We start from the raw sequence: 26,912 nt of genomic DNA, 5'->3' as shown, positions 1-26,912 counted from the left end.
TGTGCTTGAGTTTTATTTTGAGCTAGGAGAGGAAGAGAGATTGAGGGGCAGAGGGGCAGTTGCTGAACTAAGGTGGGTGCAGTGAGCACAGGGTCACAGGACCTGGTTCCTGTGGACTGCCCATGTCACTTGGTTTGCAATTGGCCAGCACTGGGCATGCACCAGCCTGCAGCACTCATGTGATTGGCGCATGCTGGGCCCACAGTGCTCAGCTCATGCGGTACATGGCACATCCTCGTGTAGCATGCACTTAGTCCATGGAGTTCAAGTTATGTGGTGTTCAGTGCATGTGCTAGGCCGCACAGTGCTCAAGTGTGCATAGCCCACAGCCCATACTCTAGCTTTAGCCCATGTTCTGTGAGGTGTTGGAAAAGACCAAAGTGTGGCCCCTAAGCCTCCAAGATTGCGTCTCTCTCCCCTCACAGTATAAAGAGTGGCAGTGGCGTGACCTGACAGCTGACTCTCTGGGGTCACTCTCTCTCCTGAGAGGTGGAGGATCTCCATGTCTGATTCCATGGTCTGTTGAGAAGTAGGAGGAGTGCCAGGAGACCTGAAATCACCACTGATAAAGCTGTAAAGTGGCAAAGCTGAAAAGTGGCAAAGCCCTAAAGCTGAAATTCATGACATGTCCTATTCACGAATACAACTGCAGCCCTGCCTACATCATTATGATAGCAACGTCTCAGCAGAGTTCTGCCCAAGAATTTCACAGAGCCAAAACTTGTAGTACAACAACACTTATTGGAAAAAAAAGTAACTTCTCAGAACAAAATATATATAAACAGTGGTACCTAGACACATGAGTACATTAAATCACAAGCAATTTGAGAGATGAGCAGTCACTTGTGGGAATTTTTGCTTTAAGTCATGAGTGGATATTTGCATCACGAGCTTCTGCCACCCTCCAGTAGATGGCCTGCAGAACATTCTGAAAGGGAGGAAGAAATAAACTTCCATGGAAAGGTTTCTGTTGAAATGGCCTCTAAGTAAAAGCAAGGAAAGTGTGGTGAAAAAGCCAAAAGTCAGTGAAGAAAGTGATGATGATTAAGTAAAGTAAAATAAAACCTAATGGTTGAGCAATAAAGTTACATACCATACGTAGTGTGCAAGTTAAATTTTGCAATTAAATGTAGCGATAAGTATGTAGAGAGTAAGTTATGGTAAGCAATAATGCATGAAATGAAAACCTACTCTGCCAGTTTCCTCCTCATTCACCAGAATCTTTGCCTGAACTTGAAGGTAAATACATTTCATAAACCAGTTTATTTCTTTACATTCTCTCTTATCATGTATACATATATATGTATTTATTATTTATAAAGTACACTTTCTTATTTAAAAGCAAATATAACACAAAATTCATGTGGTTTTGGGGGGCTGGAACAGATTAATTGCATTGCCATTAATTTAAGTGGGGAAATTCAACTTGACACACTAGCAAATTGAGTCATGAGCTTGGCCATGAAATGAATTAAACTCATGTGTCAAGATACCACTATAGGAGAGAAAAAGATGGCAGCAGAGTAGGCGGATGCACAGATGCCCAGCTCTCACCACCAAACTGGAATACAAATCAATTTAGGAAAAATCAGCATGAGAAACCAACTCTGAACTGCAAGAACGGCTCTCAAAAACCAAGGAGCAAAGAAGAAACCACAGGAGTCCTGGTAGGGAGCCCCTGAACCTCCTCTGCTTGCCGGAATGGAGGGTGGGGTGGGGCTGAGAGCCCAGAGAGGATCTCGGAGGGAGGGGAGCAGAAACTACTGCTCACAGCCACTTGCCTGGCGACCAGGGAGCGAGGTGCGTTGAAAGGACCAGCTTATCTCCCAGGTGGAGAGGACAGGGAGAGGGACAGACTGTGAGGGGCTAAGGAATGCAAGAGACGAGCTAAAAGGGCTGACTCATCCATGCTGGAGGCGGCCATAGCTGGGGGAGGGACTGAACCTTTCACAAAACAGAGCTGAAGTGCTTCCAGATCAGAGATCTCTGGACATCTCTCCAGCTCCAATCAGTGCAACAAGACACAGCTGAAAACAAGAAGTGGGGAGAAGGGGCAGTAACTCAGGTTTCCATGGAGATCTGAGATACACCTCCCCCTACTGAAGCTAAGAAAACACCCTGCCCCCAGTGAGATTAGCAGGCTAAAGAGGCCTTCAGAGTCTCATGTTACACCCATCGCATTCCTGGATACAGTTTCAAGGAAGACCCCTGCTGAGATCAGCAAACAAGACTATCACCTGTTAAGAAAACAAACAAAGAAAGACTTCAAAGCTGCCCAAATCCGAAAGTGGATTACAGATAACAGCTGATACCAACCCAAGAAGACCTAGAAATAACACAACTGAAAACTGGAGGCAGACAACACCAAGCCTAGACTCAACCAACTCTATAAATAAAACACCCAAAAAAGAGGATGAGAAGACAAAGGAGTGCAATCCAAATGAAACCATAAGAGACACCTTCGAGAGATGAGCTGAGTGATATGGAAATAATCAAACTTCCAGATGTGGAGTTCAAAATAATGATTGTAAGGATGCTTAGGGATCTTAGAACAACAATGGAGGGTCAGTATGAAAACCTAAATAAAGAAATAGCAAGTATAAAAAAGAATCAGTTGGAGATGACAAATACAATATCAGAAATAAAGACCACAATGGAAGGAATTAAAAACAGGATAGATAGAGCAGAGGATCGAATCAGCGAGTTAGAGGACAACTGGAATGAAGGCATGAAAGCAGAGAAAAAAAGAGAAAAGAGACTCAAAAAGTCAGAGGAAACTCTTAGAGAGCTCTGTGACAACATGAAGAGAAATAACATCCGCATCATAGGGGTTCCTGAAGAAGAAGAAAAAGAACAAGGGATAGAGACTTTGTTCAATCATATCATAGCTGAAAACTTCCCTAAATTAATGCACAAGAAACTCTCACAAATCCAAGAAGCACAGAGGACTCCATTAAAGAGAAACCCAAAGAAACCTACACCAAGACACATCATAATTAAAATACCAAAGCTAAGCGATAAAGAGAAAATATTAAAAGCTGCAAGAGAAAAAAAGTTATCACCTACAAAGGAGCCCCCATAAGGTTGACAGCTGACTTCTCAACAGAATCACTTGAGGCCAGAAGGGAATGGCAAGAAATATTCAAAGTAAAGCAGAACAAGAACCTACAACCAAGACTACTTTATCCAGCAAGGCTATCGTTTAAAATCGAAGGAGAAATAAAAAGCTTCCCAGACAAAAAACAACTCAAGGAATTCATTACAACCAAATCAATGCTGCAGGAAATGTTAAGGGGCCTGGTGTAAACAGATCAAAGTGGGAAAAGAATACAGCAAAAAAAGAAATACACCTTTAAAGAAGAAAATGGCAATAAACAACAACGTGTCAATAATAACCTTAAATGTAAATGGATTAAATGATCCAATCAAAAGACATAGGGTAGCTGCGTGGATAAGAAAACAGGACCCATACATATGTTGTCTACAAGAGACACACCTTAGAACAAAAGACACACATAGCTTGAAGGTAAAAGGATGGAAAAAAACGTTTCATGCAAACGGAAATGAAAAAAAAGCTGGGGTAGCAATACTTATATCAGACAAATTGGACTTTAATACAAAGGATATAGTAAGAGATAAAGAAGGCTACTACATAACGATAAAGGGAGTAATTCATCAGGAAGATATACATATTTTAAATATCTATGCACCTAATATAGGAGCACCTAAATATATAAAGCAGACTTTGATGGATTTAAAGGGCGAGATCAACAGCAATACTATAATAGTAGGGGATTTCAATACCCCACTAACATCACTAGATAGATCCTCAAGAATGAAAATTAACAAAGAAACAGCAGACTTATTGGAAACACTAGATCAACTCGATTTAATAGATATCTTCAGAACCTTTCACCCTAAAGCAGCAGAATATACATTCTTTTCAAGTGCTCATGGTACATTCTCTAGGATAGACCACATGTTAGGGCACAAAAGTGCTCTCAACAAATTTAAGAAGACTGAAATAGTATCAAGCACTTCCTCCGATCACAACGGCATGAAACTAGAAATGAATCACAACAGAAAAGCTAAAAAATTCTCAAACACATGGAAACTAAATAGCAGGTTGTTAAATAATGAATGGATTAAGAATGAGATCAAAGAAGAAATAAAAAAATTCCTAGAAACGAATGACAACGAGCATACAACAACTCAAAATTTATGGGACACAGCGAAAGCAGTGCTGAGAGGGAAGTTCATAGCACTACAGGCACACTTTCAGAAGCTAAAAAAGCTCAAATAAACAACTTAACCCTGCATCTAAAAGAATTAGAAAAAGAACAGCAAGTAAAGCCCAAATGTAGTAGAAGAAAGGAAATAATAAAGATCAGAGCAGAAGTAAATGACATAGAGGCTAAAGAAACAATACAGAAGATCAATGAAACTAGGAGCTGGTTCTTTGAAAAGGTAAACAAGATTGATGAACCTTTAACTAGACTCACCAAGAAAAAGAGAGAGAGGACTCAAATAAATAAAATTAGAAATGAGAGAGGAGAAATAACAACTGACACAACAGAAATACAAAATATTGTAAGAAAATACTATGAAGAACTGTATGCCAAAAAACTAGACAACCTAGATGAAATGGACAAATTCCTTGAAACATACAATCTTCCAAAAATCAATCTGGAAGAATCAGAAAACCTAAACAGACCGATTACAACAAAGGAGATCGAAACAGTTATCAAAAAACTCCCAACAAAGAAAAGTCCAGGGCCCGATGGCTTCACAACAGAATTCTACCAAATATTCAAAGAAGAACTAACTCCTATCCTTCTCAAACAATTTCAAAAAATTCAAGAGGAAGGAAGACTTCCAAGCTCCTTTTATGAGGCGAGCATAATTCTGATTCCAAAACCAGGCAAAGACAACACAAAGAAAGAAAATTATAGGCCAATATCTCTGATGAATATAGATGCTAAAATCTTCAACAAAATATTAGCAAATTGGATCCAACAATATATGGAAAAAATCATACACCATGATCAAGTGGGATTTATTCTGGGGAGGCAAGGATGGTACAATATTCATAAATCAATCAATGTGATTCATCACATAAACAAAAAGAAGGAGAAAAACCATATGATAATTTCAATAGATGCAGAAAAAGCATTTGATAAAATCCAGCACCCATTCATGATCAAAACTCTCAGTAAAGTGGGAATATAGGGAACATACCTCAACATGATAAAAAGCCATCTATGAGAAACCCACAGCCAACATCATACTCAATGGGCAAAAATTAAAAGCAATCCCCTTAAGATCAGGAACAAGGCAGGGGTGCCCCCTTTCACCACTCTTATTTAACATGGTCCTGGAAGTCCTAGCCACAGCTATCAGACAAGAAGAAGAAATAAAAGGAATTCAAGTGGGAAAAGAAGAAGTAAAACTATCATTATTTGCAGATGATATGATATTGTATATAGAAAACCCTAAAGCAGGCATCCCCAAACTATGGCCCGCGGGCCACATGTGGCCCCCTGAGGCCATTTATCCGGCCCCCTGCCACACTTCTGGAAGGGGCACCTCTTTCACTGGTGGTCAGTGAGAGGAGCACTGTATGTGGCGGCCCTCCAACGGTGTGAGGGATAGTGAACTGGCCCCCTGTGTAAAAAGTTTGGGGACCCCTGCCCTAAAGTCTCAGTCAAAAAACTACTGGACCTGATAAATGAATTTAGCAAGGTGGCAGGATATAAAATCAATACTCAAAAATCAGAGGCATTTTTATATGCCAACAATGAACAGTCAGAAAGAGAAATTAAAGAAACAATCCCTTTACTATTACAACCAAATAAATAAAGTACCTAAGAATAAACTTAACCAAGGAGACTAAAGACTTGTACTTGGAAAATTACAAAGCATTGATAAGAGAAATCAAGGAAGATACAAACAAGTAGAAGTATATACTCTAGGAAGAATAAACATCATTAAAATGTCTATATTACCCAAAGCAATATATAAATTCAATGCAATACCAATTAAAATACCAATGACATATTCAAAGATATAGATCACATATTCCAAAAATTTATATAGAACCAAAAAAGAACACGAATAGCCTCAGCAATCTTAAAAAAGAAGAATAAAGTGGGAGGTATCACACTTGCTGATATCAAGTTATACTAGAAGGCCATTGTACTCAAAACAGCCTGGTACTGGCATAAGAACAGGCATATAGATCAATGAAACAGAGAACCCAGAAATAAACCCACAGCTCTATGGACAACTGATATTTGACAAAGGTGGTAAGGAAATACAATGGAGCCTCTTTAACAAATGGTGTTGGGAAAATTGGAGAGCTACCTTTAAAAAAATGAAACTAGATCACCAGCTTACACCACTCACAAAAAGAAACTCAAAATGGATAAAAGACTTAAAATGTAGGTCGTGAAACCATAAGCATCTTCGAAGAAAACATAGGCAGTAAACTCTCCAACATCTCTCGGAGCAATATATTTTCTGGTTTATCTCCACGGGGAAGTGAAATAAAAGACAGGATAAACAAATGGGACTATATCAAACTAAAAAGCTTTTGCACAGCTAAAGACAATAAGAACAGAATAAAAAGACAAACTACACAATGGGAGAACATATTTGACAATACGTCTGATAAGGGGTTAATAACCAAAATTTATAAAGAACTTGTAAATCTCAACACCAGGAAGACAAACAATCCAATCAAAAAATGGGCAAAAGAAATGAATAGACACTTCTCCAAAGAGGACATACAGATGGCCAACAGGCATATGAAAAAATGCTCAACATCACTAATCATTAGAGAAATGCAAATTAAAACCACAATGAGATATCACCTCACACCAGCCAGAATGGTGCTCATCAACAAAACAACACAGAATAAGTGCTGGTGAGGATGTGGAGAAAAGGGAACCCTCCTGCCCTGCTGGTGGGAATGCAGACTGGTGCAGCCACTGTGGAAAACAGTATAGAGATTCCTTAAAAAACTGAAAATCGAACTGCCTTTTGACCCAGCTATCCCACTTTTAGGAATATACCTCAAGAGCACCATAGAACGGCTCCAAAAGGAGAAATGCACCCTCATGTTTGTGGCAGCATTGTTCACAATAGCAAAGATCTGGAAACAGCCCAAGTGTCCATCAGAGGACGAGTGGATTAAAAAGCTTTGGTACATATATACTATGGAATACTACTCAGCTATAAAAAATGATGACATTGGATCATTTACAATAACATGGATGGACTTTGATAACATTATACAGAGTGAAATAAGTAAATCAGAAAAAAACTAAGAACTATATGAATCCATACATAGATGGGACATAAAAATGAGACTCAGAGACATGAACAAGAATGTGATGGCAATGGGGGTGGGGAGATTTGGGGGAGAGGGGAGGGGGCAATGAAGGAGAGAGGGGGTGGGGGACTGGAGGAGGGGCACAAAGAAAACCAGATAGAAAGTGACAGAAGACAATTTGACTTTGGGGGAGGGATATACAGCACAATCAAATGTCAAAATAATCTGGAGATGTTTTATCTCAACATATGTACCCTGATTTATCAATGTCACTGCATTAAATTTAATAAAGAAATAAAAGAAAAAAAAAGAAAAAAGCAGGGGGTGGCAAGATGACGATGGAGTAGGTGGTGGTACCAACTTCCACCTCCCAGAACCGAAGTGGATTACAACTTAATTTTAAGAACCATCATCTAGGAAAACCAACTTTGGACTAAACTAAGAGGACTCTCCAACCAAGGAACACTGAAGAAGCCACACTGAGACTGGTAGGAAAAGTGGAAATGCAGAGAGGGCTTCCCAGCTCCCCAGAGCGAATGGCAGTCCAGAGAGACTTGCATGGCGGGAAGTGAGTTTAGCAGAGAGGGGAGGGTCCTGAGCCCCAGGAACAAATCCCCATCCTGCAGCCCAAGAGCTTAGAAGAGGCGTATAGACAGTATTTAGCTGTGATACAAGTCAGGCTACTGTTTGTGAGAAAGAGACAGATTTCTCAGACCCAGGATTCTTCTTAAAGGGGCCACGCAGAAAACTTCTCTTACAATAACCCACCCAGTGCTCTGGGGGATGGGAGAGAGGAGAGGACCAGTGCAGAGGGAAGAGAGTGTAATCTAGGAGGCACAGGGAAAAACACTTTGAGAGATGGCCACCCTAACCCCTGGGCTGAGTCACTCCCCAAATCTGAAGCAAATATTTCCCTGGAAACAGCAATACCAGCAAAGGGAAGCAGGACACCAGCCAAACAAGCTCTCCTGCGGCACGCAGAGCAGTCGCTTAGAAGGAGGGAGATTTCAGGACTACAGTACGGAGTGATAGGGTCTGAGCTGAAGCACCCCCACCCACACAGCTGAGGGCTCGCCAGAGGATGGATGGCAGCAGGATGTGGAAGTGCGGTTCCCTTGGCAAGGGTGGAAGCTGGCTGGCCATGACTGAGGCCCGGGTGTGAGCAGAGTCTTGCTGGGCGGGGGTGGAGGTGATGCGCTGAAGTGCTCATGTCCAGCTGTGGGCCCGCCTGAAATCCCGCCTGTGAGGGAAGGCTGGGAGCACCGGAAAAGGCGGGAACAACTGCTGAGCAAAGGTGCACAGGTGCGCAGCCTTGCTCAGCCTGTGGAACTGAGGCTTCCAGCCCGACGCGTGAGCCGGCTCCTTTAGTGGGGGTGGGGTGAAAGCCCAGAACAGGCAAAGACCCGCAACTGAGCACCGGTGTGCAGCCCTGCCTGGAGCCAAGGCTTGCAGCCGACCCAGAGCAGGCTCCTCCTGTGGGGGCTGGACAAAATCCTGAAATCAGGCAGAGACTTGCAGCTGAACAAAGGTGCTCATCCCTTCCTGTGGTGCAGAGGCTTGCGGCCTTGGTGTGGCACATAACCCCACCCACAGGGGCAGGGCAAAGGCCGAGGCCGCAGAAGCTTGTAGACCTGGGCATATGATCACAGCTCCTCCTGTGGAGGAGAGGCAGAAACCGCGACAGCCTCAGTGGGCTGGCACCAGCAACACCCATACCCAAACGCCCTAGGCAGCAATGGCAGAGGAAGTCGCCGGCCTGCAGAGAGACCACACCTAGGGTACACAGAGGCTACACCCATTGGACTCCAGTAGCCAAAACCTTCTTATACACAGACAAAATGGGAGGGAGAGAAATGCAACACAAATAAATCAATTGAAGTCCCCAGAAAAGGACCAGAATGAGTCAGATATACACAAATTACTGAATGCAGAGTTTAAAATAATGATTGTTAGGATGCTCAAAGATCTGAGACCAACAATAAATGGTCATTATGAACACCTTAAAATAAAGAGATAGCAAATATAAAAAAGACATTGAAATAATAAAAAAGAATCAGTCAGAAATGACAAATATAATATCAGAAATGAAGACCACAGGGAAGGAATTAAAAGCAGGATGGATGAAACTGAGGATCAAATCAACGAGTTACAGGACAAGACAAATGAAGGCATGGAAGCAGAGCAGAAAAAAAGAGACTCAAAAAGCTTGAGGAAACTCTAAGAGAGCTCCGTGACAACATGAAGAGAAATAACATCCACATCATAGAGGTTCCTGAAGAAAAAGAGAAAGAACAAGGGATAGAGACTTTGTTCAATCAAATCATAGCTGAAAACTTCCCTAAATTAATGCAGGAAAAACTCTCACAAGTTCAAGAAGCACAGAGAACTCCATTAAAGAGAAACCCAAAGAAATCTACACCAAGACACATCATAACTAAAATACCAACGCTAAGTGATAAAGAGAAAATATTAAAAACTGCTAGAGAGAAAAAGGCTATCACTTACAAAGGAGCCCTCATAAGGATGACATCCAACTTCTCAACAGAAACACTTGAGGCCAGAAGAGAATGGCAAGAAATATTCAAAGTAATGCAGAACAAGAACCTACAACCAAGACTACTTTATCCAGCAAGGCTATTGTTTAAAATTTAAGGAGAAAAAAAAGCTTACCAGAAAAAAAAACAAAAAAACCCAAAACTCAAGGAATTCACTACAACCAAACCAATGCTGCAAGAAATGCTAAGGGGCCTGTTGTAAACAGATCAAAGGGGAAAAAGAATATAGCAAAAGAAGAATACAGCTTTAAAGAATAAAATGGCAATAAACAACTACATATCAATAATAACCTTAAGTGTAATTGGATTAAATGATCCGATCAAAAGTCATAGGGCTGGCCCTGGCCGGTTGGCTCAGTGGTAGAGCGTTACCCTGGCGTGCATGAGTCCCAGGTTCAATTCCCGGCCAGGGCACATAGGAGAAGCACCCAACTGCTTCTCCACCCCTCCCCCTCTCCTTCCTCTCTGTCTCCCTCTTCCCCTCCCGCAGCCAAGGCTCCATTGGAGCAAAAAGTTGGCCCGGGTGTTGAGGATGGCTCCATGGTTTCTGCCTCAGGCGCTAGAATGGCTCTGGTTGCAACAGAGCAATGCCCCAGATGGGCAAAGCATCGCCCCCTGGTGGGCATACTGGGTGGATCCCGGTTGGGCGCATGCAAGAGTCTGTCTGACTGCCTCCTCGTTTCCAACTTCAGAAAAATACAAAAAAAAAAAAAAAAAAAGACATAGGGTAACTGTGTGGATAAGGAAACTGGATACATACATACTCTGTCTACAAGAGACACACTTTAAAACAAAAGATGCAGATAGACTGAAGGTAAAAGGATGGAAAATATATTTCATGAAAGTGGAAATGAAAAAAAAGCTCGAGTAGCAATACTTATATCAGATAAAATGGACTTTAAAACAAAGGCTATAGTAAGAGATAAAGAAGGCCAATACATAATGATAGAGGTAGCAATTCAACAAGAATGTATACCCATTATAAATATCTATGTGCCTAATATAGGAGCACCTAAATATATAAAGCAGACTAGATGGATATAAAGGGCAAGATCAACAGCAATACTAAAATAGTAGGAAATTTCAATACCCCACTAACAACACTAGATAGATCTTCAATAAAGAAAATTAACAAAGAAACAGAATACTTAAAGGACAACTAGATCAACTGGATTTAATAGATATCTTCAGAAACTTTCAACCTAAAGCAGCAGAATATACATTCTTATCAAGTGCTCATGGTACATTCTCTAGGATAGACCACATGTTAGGGCACAAAAGTGGTCTCAACAAATTTAAGAAGACTGAAATCATATCAAGCATTTTCTCTGATCACAAGGGCATGAAACTAGAAATCAACATAAACAGAAAAAATAAAAAAATACTCAAACATTTGGAAACTAAGTAGTATGTTTTAAATAATGAATGGGTTAACAAGAAGATCAAAGAAGAAATAAAAAAATTCCTAGAAACAAATGATAATGAGAATACATCAACTCAAAATTTGTGGGACACAGCAAAAGCAGTCCTGAGAGGGAAGTTCATAGCATTACAGGCATACCTTAAGAAGCTAGAAAAAGCTCAAATATAAAACTTGACCCTGCATCTAAAAGAGCTAGAAAGCCTGACCAGGTGGTGGTGCAGTGGATAGAGCGTCGGACTAGGATGCTGAGGACCCAGGTTCCAGACCTCGAGGTCACCAGCTTGAGCGTGGGCTCATGTGGTTTGAGCAAAGCTCACCAGCTTGCACCCAAGGCTGCTGGCTTGAAGAAGGGGTTACTCATTCTGCTGTAGCCCCATGGTCAAGGCACATATGAGAAAGCAATCAATGAACAACTAAGGTGTCGCAACGAAAAATGGATGATTGATGCTTCTCATCTCTCTCTGTTCCTGTCTGTCTGTCCCTATCTATCCCTCTCTCTGACTTGTAAAAAACAAACAAAAAAAAAAACAAAAAAGAAAAGAACTAGAAAAAAACAGCAAGTAAAGCCCAGAAGTAGTAGAAGAAAGGAAGTAATAAAGATCAGAGCGGAACGAAATGACATAGAGGCTAAAGAAACAATACAAAGGATCCATAAAACCAGGAGCTGGTTCTTTGAAAAGGTAAACAAGATCAATCAACCTTTAACCAGATTCACCAAGAAAAAAAGAGAGACTCAAATAAATTAAATTAGATATGAAAGTGGATAAATAATAACTGACACATCAGAAATACAAAATATTGTAAGAAAATACAATGAAGAAGTGTATGCCCAAAAACTAGACAACCTAGATGAAATGGACAAATTTCTTGAAACATAAAATCTTCCAAAAATCAATCTGGAAGAATCAGAAAACCTAAACAGACCGATTACACCAAATGAGATCAAAACAGTTTTCAAAAAACTCCCAACAAAGAAAAGTCCTGGGCCTGATGGCTTCACAAGTGAATTCTACCAAATATTCAAAGAAGACCTAACTCCTATCCTTCTCAAGCTATTTCAAAAAATTAAAGAGGAAGGAAGACTTCCAAGCTCCTTTTATGAGGTGAGCATAATTCTGATTCCAAAATCAGGCAATGACAACACAAAGAAAGAAAACTATAGGCCAATATCCCTGATGAATTTAGATATTAAAATTCTCAACAAAATATTATCACACCGGATTCAGCAATATATGATAAAAATTATGCATCATGGTCAAGTGGGATTTATTCTAGAGACAAGGCTGTTATAATATTCAGAAATCAATCTATGTAATTCATCATATAAACAAAAGGAAGGAGAAAAACCATATGATAATTTCAATAGATACAGAAAAAGTATTTGATAAAATCCAGCACCCATTTATGATCAATACTCTCAGCAAAGTGGGAATACAGGGAACATACATCAACATGATAAAGCCCATCTATGACAAACCCACAGCCAACATCATACTCAATGGGCAAAAATTAAAAGCAATCCTCTTAGGATCAGGAACAAGGCAGGGGTGCCCCTTTCACCACTCTTATTCAACATAGTTCTGGAAGTCCTAGCCACAGCAATCAGACAAGAAGAAGAAATAAAAGGAATTCAAGTGGGAAAAGAAGAAGTAAAACTATCATTATTTGCAGATGATATGATATTGTATATAGAAAACCCTAAAGTCTCAGTCAAAAAACTACTGGACCTGGATAAATGAATTCAGCAAGGTGGCAGGATATAAAACTAATACTCAGAAATCAGAGATATTTTTATACACTAACAATGAACTGTCAGAAAGAGAAATTAAGAATACAATCCCCTTCACTATTGCAACAAAAAAAATAAAGTACCTAGGAGTAAATTTAACTAAGGAGATTAATGACTTGTACCCAGAAAATTATAAAGCATTGATAAAAGAAATCAAGGAAGATACAAACAACTGGAAGCATATACCGTGCTCATGGATAGGAAGAACAAACATCATTAAAATGTCTATATTACCCAAAGCAATATATAAATTCAATGCAATACCAATTAAAATACCAATGACATACTTCAAGGATATAGAAAACATATTCCAAAAATTTATATGGAACCAAAAAGAACACAAATAGCCTTAGCAATCTTGAAAAGGAAGAATAAAATGGGAGGTATCATACTTCCTGATATCAAGTTATACTACAAGGTCATTGTACTCAAAACCAGACTAGGACTGGCATAAGAACAGGCATATAGATAAATGGAACAGAACAAAGAACACAGAAATAAACTCACATCTTTATGGACATCTGATATTTGACAAAGGAGGTAAGAGCATACAATGGAGTAAAAACAGCCTCTTTAACAAATGGTGTTGGGAAAATTGGACATCTACCTGCAAAAAATGAAACTAGACCACCAACTTACACCATTCACAAAAATAAACTCAAAATGGATAAAAGACTTAAATGTAAGCCATGAAACCATAAGCATCTTATAAGAAAACATAGGCAGTAAACTCTCCAACATCTCCCGCAGCAATATATTTTCCTATTTATCTCCATGGGCATGGGAAATAAAAGACAGGATGAACAAATGGGACTATATCAAACTAAGAAGCTGTTGCACAGCTAAAGACAATAAGAACAGAATAAAAAGACAAACTACACAATGGGAGAACATATTTGACAATACGTCTGATAAGGGGTTAATAACCAAAATTTATAAAGAACTTGTGAAACTCAACACCAGGAAGACAATCCAATCAAAAAATGGGCAAAAGAAATGAATAGACACTTCTCCAAAGAGGACATACAGATGGCCAACAGGCATATGAAAAAATGCTCAACATCACTAATCATTAGAGAAATGCAAATTAAAACCACAATGAGATATCGCCTCACACCAGTCAGAATGGTGCTCATCAACAAAACAACACAGAATAAGTGCTGGCGAGGATGTGGAGAAAAGGGAATCCTCCTGCACTGTTGGTGGGAATGCAGACTGGTGCAGCCTCTGTGGAAAACAGTATGGAGATTCCTCAAGAAATTAAAAATCGAACTGCCTTTTGACCCAGCTATCCCACTTTTAGGAATATACCCTAAGAACTCCATAGCACTGTTTCAAAAGGAGAAATGCACCCCCATTTTTATGGCAGCATTGTTCACAATAGCAAAGATGTGGAAACAGCCCAAGTGTCCGTCAGAGGATGAATGGATTAAAAAGCTTTGGTACATATATACTATGGAATACTACTCAGCTGTAAGAAATGATGACATTGGATCATTTACAACAACATGGATGGACCTTGATAACATTATACTGAGTGAAATAAATAAATCAGAAAAAACTAAGAAGTATATGATTCCATATATAGGTGGGACACAAAAATGAGAGTGAGAGACATGGTCAAGAGTGTGGTGGTTATGGCGGGGGGGGGGGGGGGGGAGGCAGTAAAGGGGGGGAGGGGCACAAAGAAAACCAGATAGAAGGTGATGGAAGACAATTTGACTTTGGGTGATGAGAATGCAAGATAATCAAATGTCGAAATAACCTGGAGATGTTTTTTCTGAACACATGTACCCTGATTTATCAATGTCGTCCCATTAAAATTAATAAAAAATAAAAAATAAAAAATACCCAGTTTCACATGAAAAAAAAGAGAAAAAAGCAATATATATGGCTTATATATTGTTCCTTGTATACCCTGAATTACTAAAGGAAATATAGAAGTTTTCAAAATAGTTTCCAGGTTCATTGACTACAATATAATAACTAATGTCTGCATTGTGGGCACATTTTTCAGGTAAATTTAATAAATGAGAAAATGATAACCTTAAGAAATATTAACTCACTGAATGCACCAAATGTTTGAAGCACAAAGTTTAAATTCAAAGTCCAAACTAACTTTTCTTTTCCTTCTGTCCTTTCTTCCTAGGTAACCACTGTGAAGACCACTCTTGAAGAAGGAAAAGGAGGTAGAATATTTATATTGCACAGAAGGGAAAGGACACAAAGCACAAGGGAAGTATTGAAGGAAGCAAGTGAGTTCCTGGAGGCCTACACACAGAAGAGACGATTTTTCAACCTCTTGCTTAGATTTATATAATTTCTTAAATTTTGATGAAAAGAATTTAGAAGTAGTGAGAGACATGTAATTATAACATCAATGGCCATATTATAAGAAACACAGAGAAGGAAGTCAAAGTGACATCTCTTTATTTGTATAAGTTGTCCACTAAGCAAAGACATAGTTGACCCTAGCTGCTCTTAATAGGAAATTATTTTGAAATACAGGGGACATTTGTCAATGTCTGAAGACAATTTAGATCATCGTTATGGGTGTGTGTCTGTGTGTGCAAGCATTACTGGCATCCAGTGGGTAGAGGCAGACATGCTGCTAAGTACCCTGCAATACACAGAACAGCTTCCCCAACAAAGAATTTTTCATTCCTAAATGTCAGTAGGGCTCAGATGAGAAACTCTGACTTACAACTTACAGATGTGCTCTTCTCTTTCGGTTCAAACATGAATGGTGCAAATAAGGAGCTAACATTTGGTAGAAGTGATTCACAGAGAAAATAATTGAATGCTTACAGAAGGCAAAAATTGGGATACATTTCCCAGAGAAAGACAATAACTGGGATATAGCCCTAGAAATTTTAAGAGATGCAACAAAGATTTAAGATGAAAGTTAATCTAGTTCACTGTTATCTGCGGACATTGGTGACCTGGCCTACTACAAAGTTTTGAGCACTTTCCTTATATCGGTTATTTTTCTACAATATGATCCCAATCTTCTTAAAGCAGAAATCAGAAAACTAGCATTTACAGACTGTTTTAACAGCAAGGCAGGTTCCTAAGATTCCCCCAATCAAATTCAGAGTGTAATTTGAAATCAGAAGCAAGCAACTTGAGGATGTAACTCTTCTTTGAGAACCTGATTTGTTGGTGGAGATATCAGGTTCTTTAGGGACAATTGACACAACATCAGTGCTGGCTATTAGAAGTAGTGTTTTGGGTATCCTGGAATATGTTTGTACAATGTTATTGACTAGGTAACGACAGAGCTGTCTGTTAACTACCTAATTAATACCTTTTCACATATTTTTTATTGTTAAACTGACCAGAAAGAATTATATTATTTGTAATAAAGAATCCTGACTTATATTTCTCCCTAAACTCTTTTGTTACTTAAGAATCAGCAATAGGCCTGAGACATGTTATTAAACCATGGTGTTTAGATCTGGTACTTATAGGATTTTCATTAATAACATGTTTTATTAATGAAAGGATGCTAAAATAAAGTCCAAGGCTGTGGCATTCAGGATCAGTATTTAACAAAACATTTGTACACAGCAGGCAATAAATAATATTAGTTAAGGGTTAATTTAAATTCAAAGTAAAATCACTATTTGGAATAGTGACCAAGTATTTAAAATAGTATTGTTTTCTAATGTTAAGCAAAAAAAAAAAAAAAAAAAAAAAAAAAGAAGAATAAAAAGTGCTCTAAAATATAAGTGTATTTTAAATATATAAATACATGTATGCACAGCAGAAAGAAAGCTAGACATGGCAATTCAAGAAGACAGTATAAGCCCTGGCTGGTTTGTTCAGTGGTAGAGCATCGGCCTGGCATGCAGGAGTGCCGTGTTCGATTCCCAGCCAGGGCACACAGGAAAAATGCCCATCTGTTTCTCCACCCCTGCCCCTCTCCTTTCTCTCTGTCTCTCTCTTCCCCTCCCGCAGCCAAGGCTCCATTGGAGCAAAGTTGGCCCGGGTGCTGAGGATGGCTCCATGGCCTCTGCCTCAGGCGCTAGAATGGCCCTGGTTGCAACAGAGCAACACCCCAGATGGGCAGAGCATCGGCCCCTGGTGGGCATGCCGGGTGGATCCCGGTCGGGTGCATGCGGGAGTCTGTCTGACTGCCTCCCCATTTCCAACTTCAGAAAAATACAAAAAAGAAGACAGTATAACTATACATTATTGTTATTTTCCATTTGCTGTACATTTTGCACATCTGCCTGAGTGATGATCTTCCTCAATATCTCAGTGCCATGAGAAGATGTACTCTGTCCCACATCTAGACCCCAGGGAAGGGGAACAGACTAGTCATCTTCAGCTTTCTTACTTTGGGAAAACCAATGAAGGGCTAGAAGGAGGTAGGCTTTTATTTTCTTCTCTTTAATATCACTTTAAATTTTATGCTACACTTAGAATGTGTTCAATACACATTTAACTAAATGTGATTTATGGAGATTAAAAAATAAGAAAGAGAAAACTCTTCTTAGCAAGACTTGTAAGAAGAAACAGAACCTGTTCTCATAATGCTTAGTATCGCTCAAGGGTCATTCACATTGTAAAAGTTAATATGACGACTGAGAATTATTAAATACTGAGTATACTTTCAGAAAGATTCCACCATTTATCTGACTTTGTAATTAAAAAATATTTGGGCATATGCATGTACTCCCTCTCTCTTTCTCTCTCTCTCTCTCTCACACACACACACACACACACACACACACACACACAGACTTATTTAGTCTGGAACAAGTAATAGGCCTGTGTGCAATGTATGTACTAAGCTTTGCAACAATTCTGGGTGTGACAAATTGGTATTGATTAATTAAATCTGAAATATTGCATTGTAATGCTTTTTCTAGTGGTGAGGGCTGATAGCGTAAGCATGATTTACTGTTCTACACACAGAACAATGAATGCAATAATCCAACAATTATTAGTAGGCTATAAGTCTGAGTTGGGTTTTTAGTAGTAAAGGATAGATTTTTCAATAATGAACCCTTTGTTTCCCCAAAGTACATCTGCAAGTCAATGGTATGAGTTGTATGGCATAAATTGGTATACAGGGGGTCCTCGGGTACGACACAGTTCTGTTTCTACGACAGTGACATAACCCAAATTTTGTTGTAAGTCAAAACACACCCTAGCCTAAGTCACTCACCTATCCTAACACAGTTGTAAAATCATAATCTAGAACAGGGGTCGGGAACCATTTTGGTTGAGAGAGCCATGAATGGCACATATTTTAAAATGTAATTCTGTGAGAGCCATACAACGACCCATGTACATTACGCATTATCGAATAAAAATTTGGTGTTGTCCCGAAGGACAGCTGTGATTGGCTTCAGCAACCTACAACCATGAACATGAGTGGTAGGAAATGAATGGATTGTAATACATGAGAATGTTTAATATTTTTAACACTATTTTTTTTATTAAAGATTTGTCTGCGAGCCAGATGCAGCCATCAAAAGAGACACATCTGGCTCGCGAACCATAGGTTCTGACCCCTGATCTAGAACATAAAACACAATTAAGCCACAGAAAAAGAAACAGGACATAAGTATACTGTACTGTGATATAAAAAATGAAAAAAAATAAGTGTAAAAAATTCCTTCAATTTTTAAAGTTTTTATAGGAGTGTTGGAAACTTGAAACATCTTATGTTGAGATTGTCATAACCTGACGACCCCTATATACCAGTTAACCGTAAGAAGCCCAACAAGCAAAAGAAATAAGACAAATAACAAGCAGAAGAAATAAGACAAATATTTTCGTAGGAAAAAAATTCTCATTATTATTATTCAGCTATCTAATATAGATGGCAAGGCTGTATTTGTTGTAACAGCATATTATAGACATTTGATAAACTGTTAATGTTACAACTAATGTTTATCTTCAAATAAGCTGACTTGGATCACAAAACTCACTTCCTATTTTTCCAGTCCCATCTTTGTTAATCAAAAATCACTGACTTCTGTAACTACCCAGGATGTGTTAGGAGTTCTAACTTCATACTTTGATAGTATATTGTTCTTATTTTTATCACATTTATTAAATTGCATTGTCATGGTTCAGGTTTGCTTGGGGATTACACCTTCTCTTTTTAAACTTTAATCCAACCACAACGTGGCACATATGTACGTGATTTAGGTTGAATGAATGAATGACTAGAAGCCAAAGCAGCTTCTTCAACAGGGCTTTCAATCACTGAGTTCACTAGTGAACCATGACAACGCAATATAATAAATTACTGGAAAAAAATCACTTTCCTATTCCTGATTTCGATGAACCCATGAGAGTTAGATTAGAGAACCAAACATGGCTTTTATAGGAAATGTAAGATGATGATAAAACCATCTGAAGTAATACAGACCTCAACTTGAGATTCCCTGACTTTCCTTCCCATTCCAAATCACGAATTTCTTACTAAAATATCACAAAGTTTAGGGAAGCTTTAGCAAAATTTTGAAAATTTTGAAGTTTTAGAATTATCCTAGTATTTATGGTCTAGCTTCCTATAACATATTTTTTCTACATTGGCTGGCTATTGATATGCTGCAACCTTATCTTATATTCAGATTACTGAAACACAGAGAGAATGGGTTTCTGTTTTTTTAAAATATGTTACAATAAATTCTTGCTCCCAATACTGGTGTGAGACAGTTTTTCTCTCACTAAAAAACATGAATGAGAAGAAAAGTAGGTCAATATTGGTGCTTCATCCTTTCTCATATAAATAAGAGAGTCAAGCTTTAATTCTATTATATAATTTTACATGATAACACATGACCATTTTCTCAGAGAAAGTAAATGGTAATCAAAAGGACAAATATTATTGACATGTTTTTCAATACATTTTGAATGAGGACTACAGAATTCTTTGTGGGATTAAAAATAAAAACTAAGAATAAAAATATTCATTTTTCATAGAGACAAGCCATCATTTCTCTGCTTGTGGTTTAGACTCTTGAATTAAAAATTATACCAGAAAATATCTGAATCTATAACAGTCTTTGTGGTCCATTGTCTATTAAATCTTAAAACAGTTAAACTGTTTAGTCCTGTTTAGTCCTCTGGATTTACTTTGATTTAACAACTCTTAATGTTAAACAATCAAAAAGTAATATATTACTTCTGAATAGAAAACAAATATTAATTTACTTATAAAGACTATATAGCTTAAAAATACAAATAAGGCAAAATTTATACCTTGAGAAAGGTAAAGGAAGTAAAATTAATCTTACTGTATATAAATAGACCTTATAAATAACATACAAAATATAGATACATACATTGTGCACAATTTTAAAAAATGATGATGTACTCAGAATGTTTAAAATTGAGGACATTTTAATAATTGTCCCACTTAAAAATAAGGCATAATTTGATAATTTATGATACAAAGAAAATAAAAGACTAGGCAATTTCTTAGTAAAAAGGTCTTTTAAAAAACACATTTCTGAATTTAATACATAATCTATTATGTTTATAGAGTGTTGGCAATAATTTAGTATAAAATGTAGAGGAAAAAATGTTCCTGGGAAAAGGTTTTGTTACACAAACTAGCCAGGTAAAGTGGGGTATGAAGAGTGAGTGATTTGTGGGAGGGGGATGGAGGCTGGGGAGAGAATGAGTGCAGTAATTTTATATGTCTTGAAATGGCTGTCTATTGTACATCCTCTAAGGGCACTGACTTCAAATATTAACCCCGTGCAATGTATAAAGAATTTTTTTTTTAAAATTCAGTGAGAGGAGGGAAGGCAGAGACAGACTCCCACATGTGTCCCAACTGGGATCCACCCAGCAAGCCCACTAGGGAGTGATGCTCTGCCCATCTGGGGTGTTGCTCTGAACAGAGCTCTTCGTAGTGTCTGAGGTGAAGGTCATGGAGACATCCTCATCACCCGGGGCCAATTCGCTCCAATTGAGCCATTGCTGCAGGAGGGGAGAAGAGAGAGAGAGAGAGAGACAGACAGACAGACAGACAGAAGAAAGGGGGAGGGGTGGAGAAGCAGAAGAGCGCTTCTCTTGTGTGCCCTGAATGGGAATCAAGCCCAGGACTTCTACACGCTCTACCACTGAGCCAACTGGCCAGGACTACATAATGAATTTAATATTACTCACAAATAAATTAGAGTTTAATCTTTTCTTCAGGGAGGAAGATTATTAATCACCATGTAATTTGCTTCATAATTGTACCAATTTGGATAAAGACCAAAGGATATAAATTTCTAAGGTTTGGCCCTTTTTCTTAAATATGTAGACAACTGGACCCATTCTAGTGAAATAGGTTTTAACTCTTCATGGGTATACTCAAGTTTAAAAAAGGACTACCACTTTTTAATTTCAGTATATATTCAATCTTAGAGAAATGTTTCACGAATAGGATGAAGAACTCTCTAGAAGCTTCATCCAGACTCCTTGTTTACATGTTGTCGTATTTGCTTTGCCATTTAAGTATTTATTAATCTAATTTGTTCTTTGAGAGTAAACTGGAGCAACATGTCAATTTACCTCTAAAAACTTCAGTATTTCCTTAGAATGTAGACATTCCCTTATAAATATCACAGTAAAAATTTTAAAATAAATAATTAAACATATCTAATTCACAGTCCATATCTGATTTTTAAATAATTGTCTCAATAATGCCCTGTGTAATATTTTATATATATATATATTTTTTAAGTCTCTGGACCAGGACCCAATGCATTATCACATACTGCATTTAGTTGTTAGTATCTCCTTTAAAATGGAATCTTTACTTTCTTTTCTTTTTTTTTTGTCTTTCTTGATCATGACATTTTTGAAAATGCAGGCCAAGGCCAGTTTATTTGGTAAATTGTTCCTCATTCTGAGTTTGTCTAATGTTTCCTCATTATTAGCTTTAGGTTACACAGTTTGGTGGGAATACTACAGAGGCCATTTCAAGTGCATTACAGGTAAAGGAAGTAAAATTAATCTTACTTACTGTATATAAATAGACCTTATAAATAACATACAAAATGTAGACACATACATTGTGCAAAATTTTTAAAAGGTACATGAATTATGAGTTTAATCCTATGTTGGTGGTAACTTTGATCAGTTTGTTAATGTGATGTTCATCAGTTTCTCCACTCTCAAATTACTAGGTTTTCATTATAATTAATAAGTAATTTGTAGGGAGATATTTTGAAACTACTTTATATACAATTTTACTAATTTTAGCATCATTTGGTGATTTTCTAACTCCTTATCCCTTGTTTAGTTGGCATTCTAATTGAAGAAAGAGCTTTCTCTTCTATCTCATTTATTTGTTTTTCTCTTTTTTTATTTATTTATTTTTTATTTTATTTTTTTTTCATTTTTCTGAAGCTGGAAACAGGGAGAGACAGTCAGACAGACTCCCGCATGCGCCTGACCGGGATCCACCCGGCACGCCCACCAGGGGCGACGCTCTGCCCACCAGGGGGCGATGCTCTGCCCATCCTGGGTGTCGCCATGTTGCGACCAGAGCCACTCTAGCACCTGAGGCAGAGGCCACAGAGCCATCCCCAGCGCCCGGGCCATTTTTGCTCCAATGGAGCCTTGGCTGCGGGAGGGGAAGAGAGAGACAGAGAGGAAAGCGCGGCGGAGGGGTGGAGAAGCAAATGGGCGCTTCTCCTATGTGCCCTGGCCAGGAATCGAACCTGGGTCCTCCGCACGCTAGGCCGACGCTCTACTGCTGAGCCAACCGGCCAGGGCTGTTTTTCTCTTTATATCGGTATAGACTAATACATTTTCATTTTAAGTGTGTTAAAATTCATTATTATCATTATTAATTTTAATGTTTAAATTGTCCCAGATCTGGCCAGGGGGAGTCTCTTCAAGCTGACTCCTACCCCAAATATATATTTTTTTCAAGTAAATATTACTTACAAAAAAGCCAAATTATTCCACATTTCACTGTACCTCCAAAGAAAATATTCTTCTATTATTTTTGTTTTTATAGCAGAAAGTTACTACATTGTGTCAAATTCAAAAATGTTCTAGAACATGCCGTGACATATGACAATGATGAGTAATAAATTAAGTGATAAAAAATATTGTTCCTATTTCAGAAAAACTATTTCTTATTTAGCTACCATTTCCTTAAAATCATAAGATATGCAAATTTTTTAAATTAAAAAGTATTTACATGATTTTAGAGCATTTTATCTAAAAATCATGACTGATACCATATAGTATCTTTAAAAATCTTTAACATTCTTCTCTATGTACTCTACAGTCCTGCATGTATTATTTTTAATTAATTAACAGGATTGAATTAAATGTGAAGTTGTTATAATGCTGCAACTTAAGACATTTTTTCAAATCACACTGGTCCCTCACAAAGCACACAGTTGGAGTTCTTTGCTTATAAAATGTACAATCCTCTTCTATTTTAAGGAGAAAAATGTAAATAGAAAATTTTAAATCATTGAATATAACATCTCAGAATTACAAAAAAATATTTGGAATATAGTCAGTCCTGTATTTCCCAAACAATGTTCTAGGAATCACTTAATATTTGTGGTTTAGATACAGAGTAACAGAAATCTTTAATACTATATTCTTCTTGGAAATTCACAGTGCATATTAATATTGGTTATATTATAGTAACTTGTTTAACTTTGTTTAATCCAGAATTTCCCAAGTTTGATCACAGGGCTTAGAATTTTTTTTAGAAGTTTATTCTTAAATAGTTGGGAAATGGTAATCTCATTTTCCAAAAAAGAACTGTGTTTTGTAATGTCTAATAGGTAGTTAATGGCAGATGCTTTACAGAAATCGCAAATCTGGCTACTGGTAATTCTGTGTGTCTTACTGCAATTCACTCTTTTCTGTATTAACACAAGATCCCTTTAGACTTTTTCACGTGGTGTCCTCTTTACCAAATATAATAAAAATAGAATAGTTACAGTTAAACATGTTTTGTTCCAACTAATGTCTAATGATTGCTTTCCAAAATGTAGAATCAGTGGTTCTGTGTTGTGGAGTCTAGCTTCTAGAACTGAACACACTCACTATATGACCTTTAAAAATAAGTAGTTATGATAATTTATTTCCCTGACTATATAAATAATGTGAGCCCTTTTTTTTTCTTCTTCTCAGAGACAGAGAGAGTAAGAGAGAGGGATAGATAGGGACAGACAGACAGGAATGGAGAGACATGAGAAGCATCAATTATTAGTTTTTCATTGCGACACCTTAGTTGTTCACCGATTTCTTTCTCATATGTGCCTTGACTGGGGGCCTTCAGCAGACTGAGTAACTCCTTGCTCAAGCCAGTGTGACCTTGGGTCCAAGCTGGCGACCTCGGGGTCTTGAACCTGGGTCCTCTGCATCCCAGTCTGATGCTCTACCCAATGCAGCCCCTCTTATATCAATGGATCCTATGCAAGGTCGCAAACCTATATTAGTAAATATTGGACAAATTCATTCATTAATTTAGTACATACCCAACTTTTAAAAAATGGCTTTGCAACAGCTTTCTATGTTGAAACAGTTTCTCAAACTAGTGTCCTGGAAAGAGGCAGATTTAACGGCAGGCTTACCAGGCATGTGCCGTGGACCCCGACTTTTGAAGGGCCACACAAAACCCCAACGTTATACTTTTTTCTAATGACACCAAGTTTGGTTTCATATGTGCAATTTTAACATTAATAGTACATAATATTTTTTATTTATTTAAAAATATGGCTAACGTGTATTTTTATTTTCTCTGTCTCTCTGTCTTTTTTTTTAAAGGGGCCCAATATTTTCTTCTGTGCCCAGGGCCTTAACCTATCTTAATCCACTTCTAGTCCTGGAGAACAGAGTTCCAAAGGATGATATTTGATTTGATGCAAAATACTGTTCCAGGTCAATTAACTTTGGGAAATGTTGGGTTTATAGATTTCTTTAATCCAGAACTACTCAAGAGCTTTGATTCTAGGCACTGGCTTCCTAGCAGATGACTTTAGACTTCCCAGTATCGATTCTGCTCATCTGCCCTAGTACTTTGTAGTTCTCCCTGGCTATATAAAGAAATCTATAAATTAGTTTGGCAAGCTAATCTTTCTATCACCAAGAGGACAAACAAAAATACAGAGATGATCTTCGGCACATCTGTCCTTTAATTTTCTTAGATGATGACTGTAAAGTATAATCTATTGTTTCTTCTACTTTATAGTACTGTATTTTGGCAATAAAACAAATCAAATTTCTTCAGTAATATATAAATCTCTACTTGAATGTTAGTTACCTGTACACATGATTTAACTCATTCAGTGCTTTCCATTCAGGGTTTTATATTTTTTACATGGAAGTGTTAAAGCGTGAAATAGCTTTATAGACTGAGAGAATATGGCTTCCTGAAAACAAAAGCTGACTGTTTTGAAGAGATGCTTTACATCAATCTGAGATGATAAAATTAATTGCTCTGGATGAACACAATTTTACAATGTAGACTCTGGATGTTATTTTATTTTTTAGTAATTTAACAGTTCATCCCAAATTAGGAAATGGTAATAGATTAATTGCACCTCATTGTGGTTAGATTTCAAAATCAGCAGATTACTATACTTCTAAACACAAGTTAAATAACAGGGGAGGAATTCACAATAAGTCTTACCTAGCATGATCTAAAATTTAAAACTGAAAATCAGAACTACATATAAAAGCATTTTAACAGAACTACATATAAAAGCATTGTTTTATATTTGAGTATCCTTTGAATATTTAAAACAATATTTTAATGCTAACTTACAAATGATTGTGCAGAAACTTTCAGAGACCTTTTAAAATACCACTGATATTAAACAGTGTGCACCCAATAATTTTAGCGTGTGGACCCAAAATGTTTCTGAGGTTTCACAGTAAATATCAGCAATGCAGCACATTCTACCTTGATTTTCAGTATCTAGGTCACATGGGCCATTTTGAATACCGTGAATAGGAAAACAACAAGCAGGAAGATTTATGTAGAGCCACTAAGAAATCATAATAGCATTCAAATTATGGAAAAAAGAACCACAATATACGGTATTTAAAATAACGGCTCCAAAATAAAATAGAAGATAGTGCCCTAAAACTGAACTCATCTATTATGCATACCAAATAAAACCTTTGAGGAGTGTCATTTACTTAATAAAATGTCTTTTGTTTTTATTACTCCCTCTGATGTGTTTGTGCATGTGAATGTGTTTGTATACTGTGTGTGTGTGCCTGCCTAGAGAAACAGATAAAAATTGAAAATGAATGTATTGTTAGTCAAAAAGCATATGCAATTTAGAAAAAAATCTTGCAGTAGTTAGCAGTAATCAGGAACTATAGCTTCCACTAACAAAAAGGGCAAAGTGGTATAATACTAACGATATCTGAAATTACAATCTTTTAATTCATATAAAAAAGACATAACGAGTTGACAATATATTTTAATTAGAAAAATATGCACAGTGGTTTTGCAATTTCTTTTAGTTGTAACTATATGATTATAACTAAAAGAAATTGCAGATATTTGGAACTGGAATCATCTTTACTGTAATTTTTAATTACTTTCCTTGAAATCTACTGAATTTATTAGGTTAGGGTTTTAAAATTTCCCCTTGTCCTTTCCCCAAGTTATTATATGAAGGACAGGAAGGAAATATGTTTCTTAGCAAAAATGAGAGACCTTAACAATCTATGATAAGACTCCACAAACCTGTATAAATTTTATATATCTTAGTAGTTCTTAAGGAAGATAGAAATAAACGCAACCTAAGTATATTTTTCTTAATCTATTCAATAACGCGAAAGGGAAATCACACATAC

General features: G+C 37.5%; 1 protein-coding gene across 14 annotated transcripts in view; it reads right to left on the bottom strand.

The window, feature by feature from the left end:
- MBD5 (methyl-CpG binding domain protein 5) overlaps positions 1 to 26,912 on the bottom strand; it is a 512,364-nt gene that overhangs the window by 156,080 nt on the left and 329,372 nt on the right. For 2 of the 14 annotated variants that reach the window (XM_066346272.1, XM_066346276.1), the window contains exon 8: positions 792 to 928. The exons of the other annotated variants lie outside the window; for them this stretch is intronic. The gene's annotated coding sequence lies outside the window, so the exon portion shown is untranslated. The remainder of the gene's footprint in view (positions 1 to 791; positions 929 to 26,912) is intronic. 14 annotated transcript variants of the gene reach the window in all.

Source organism: Saccopteryx leptura, chromosome 7, assembly GCF_036850995.1.
Source record: "Saccopteryx leptura isolate mSacLep1 chromosome 7, mSacLep1_pri_phased_curated, whole genome shotgun sequence".
Taxonomy (NCBI): domain Eukaryota; kingdom Metazoa; phylum Chordata; class Mammalia; order Chiroptera; family Emballonuridae; genus Saccopteryx; species Saccopteryx leptura.
The sequence above is the reverse complement of the archived record's forward strand: the minus strand, read 5'-3'. Positions and strand labels throughout refer to the sequence as shown.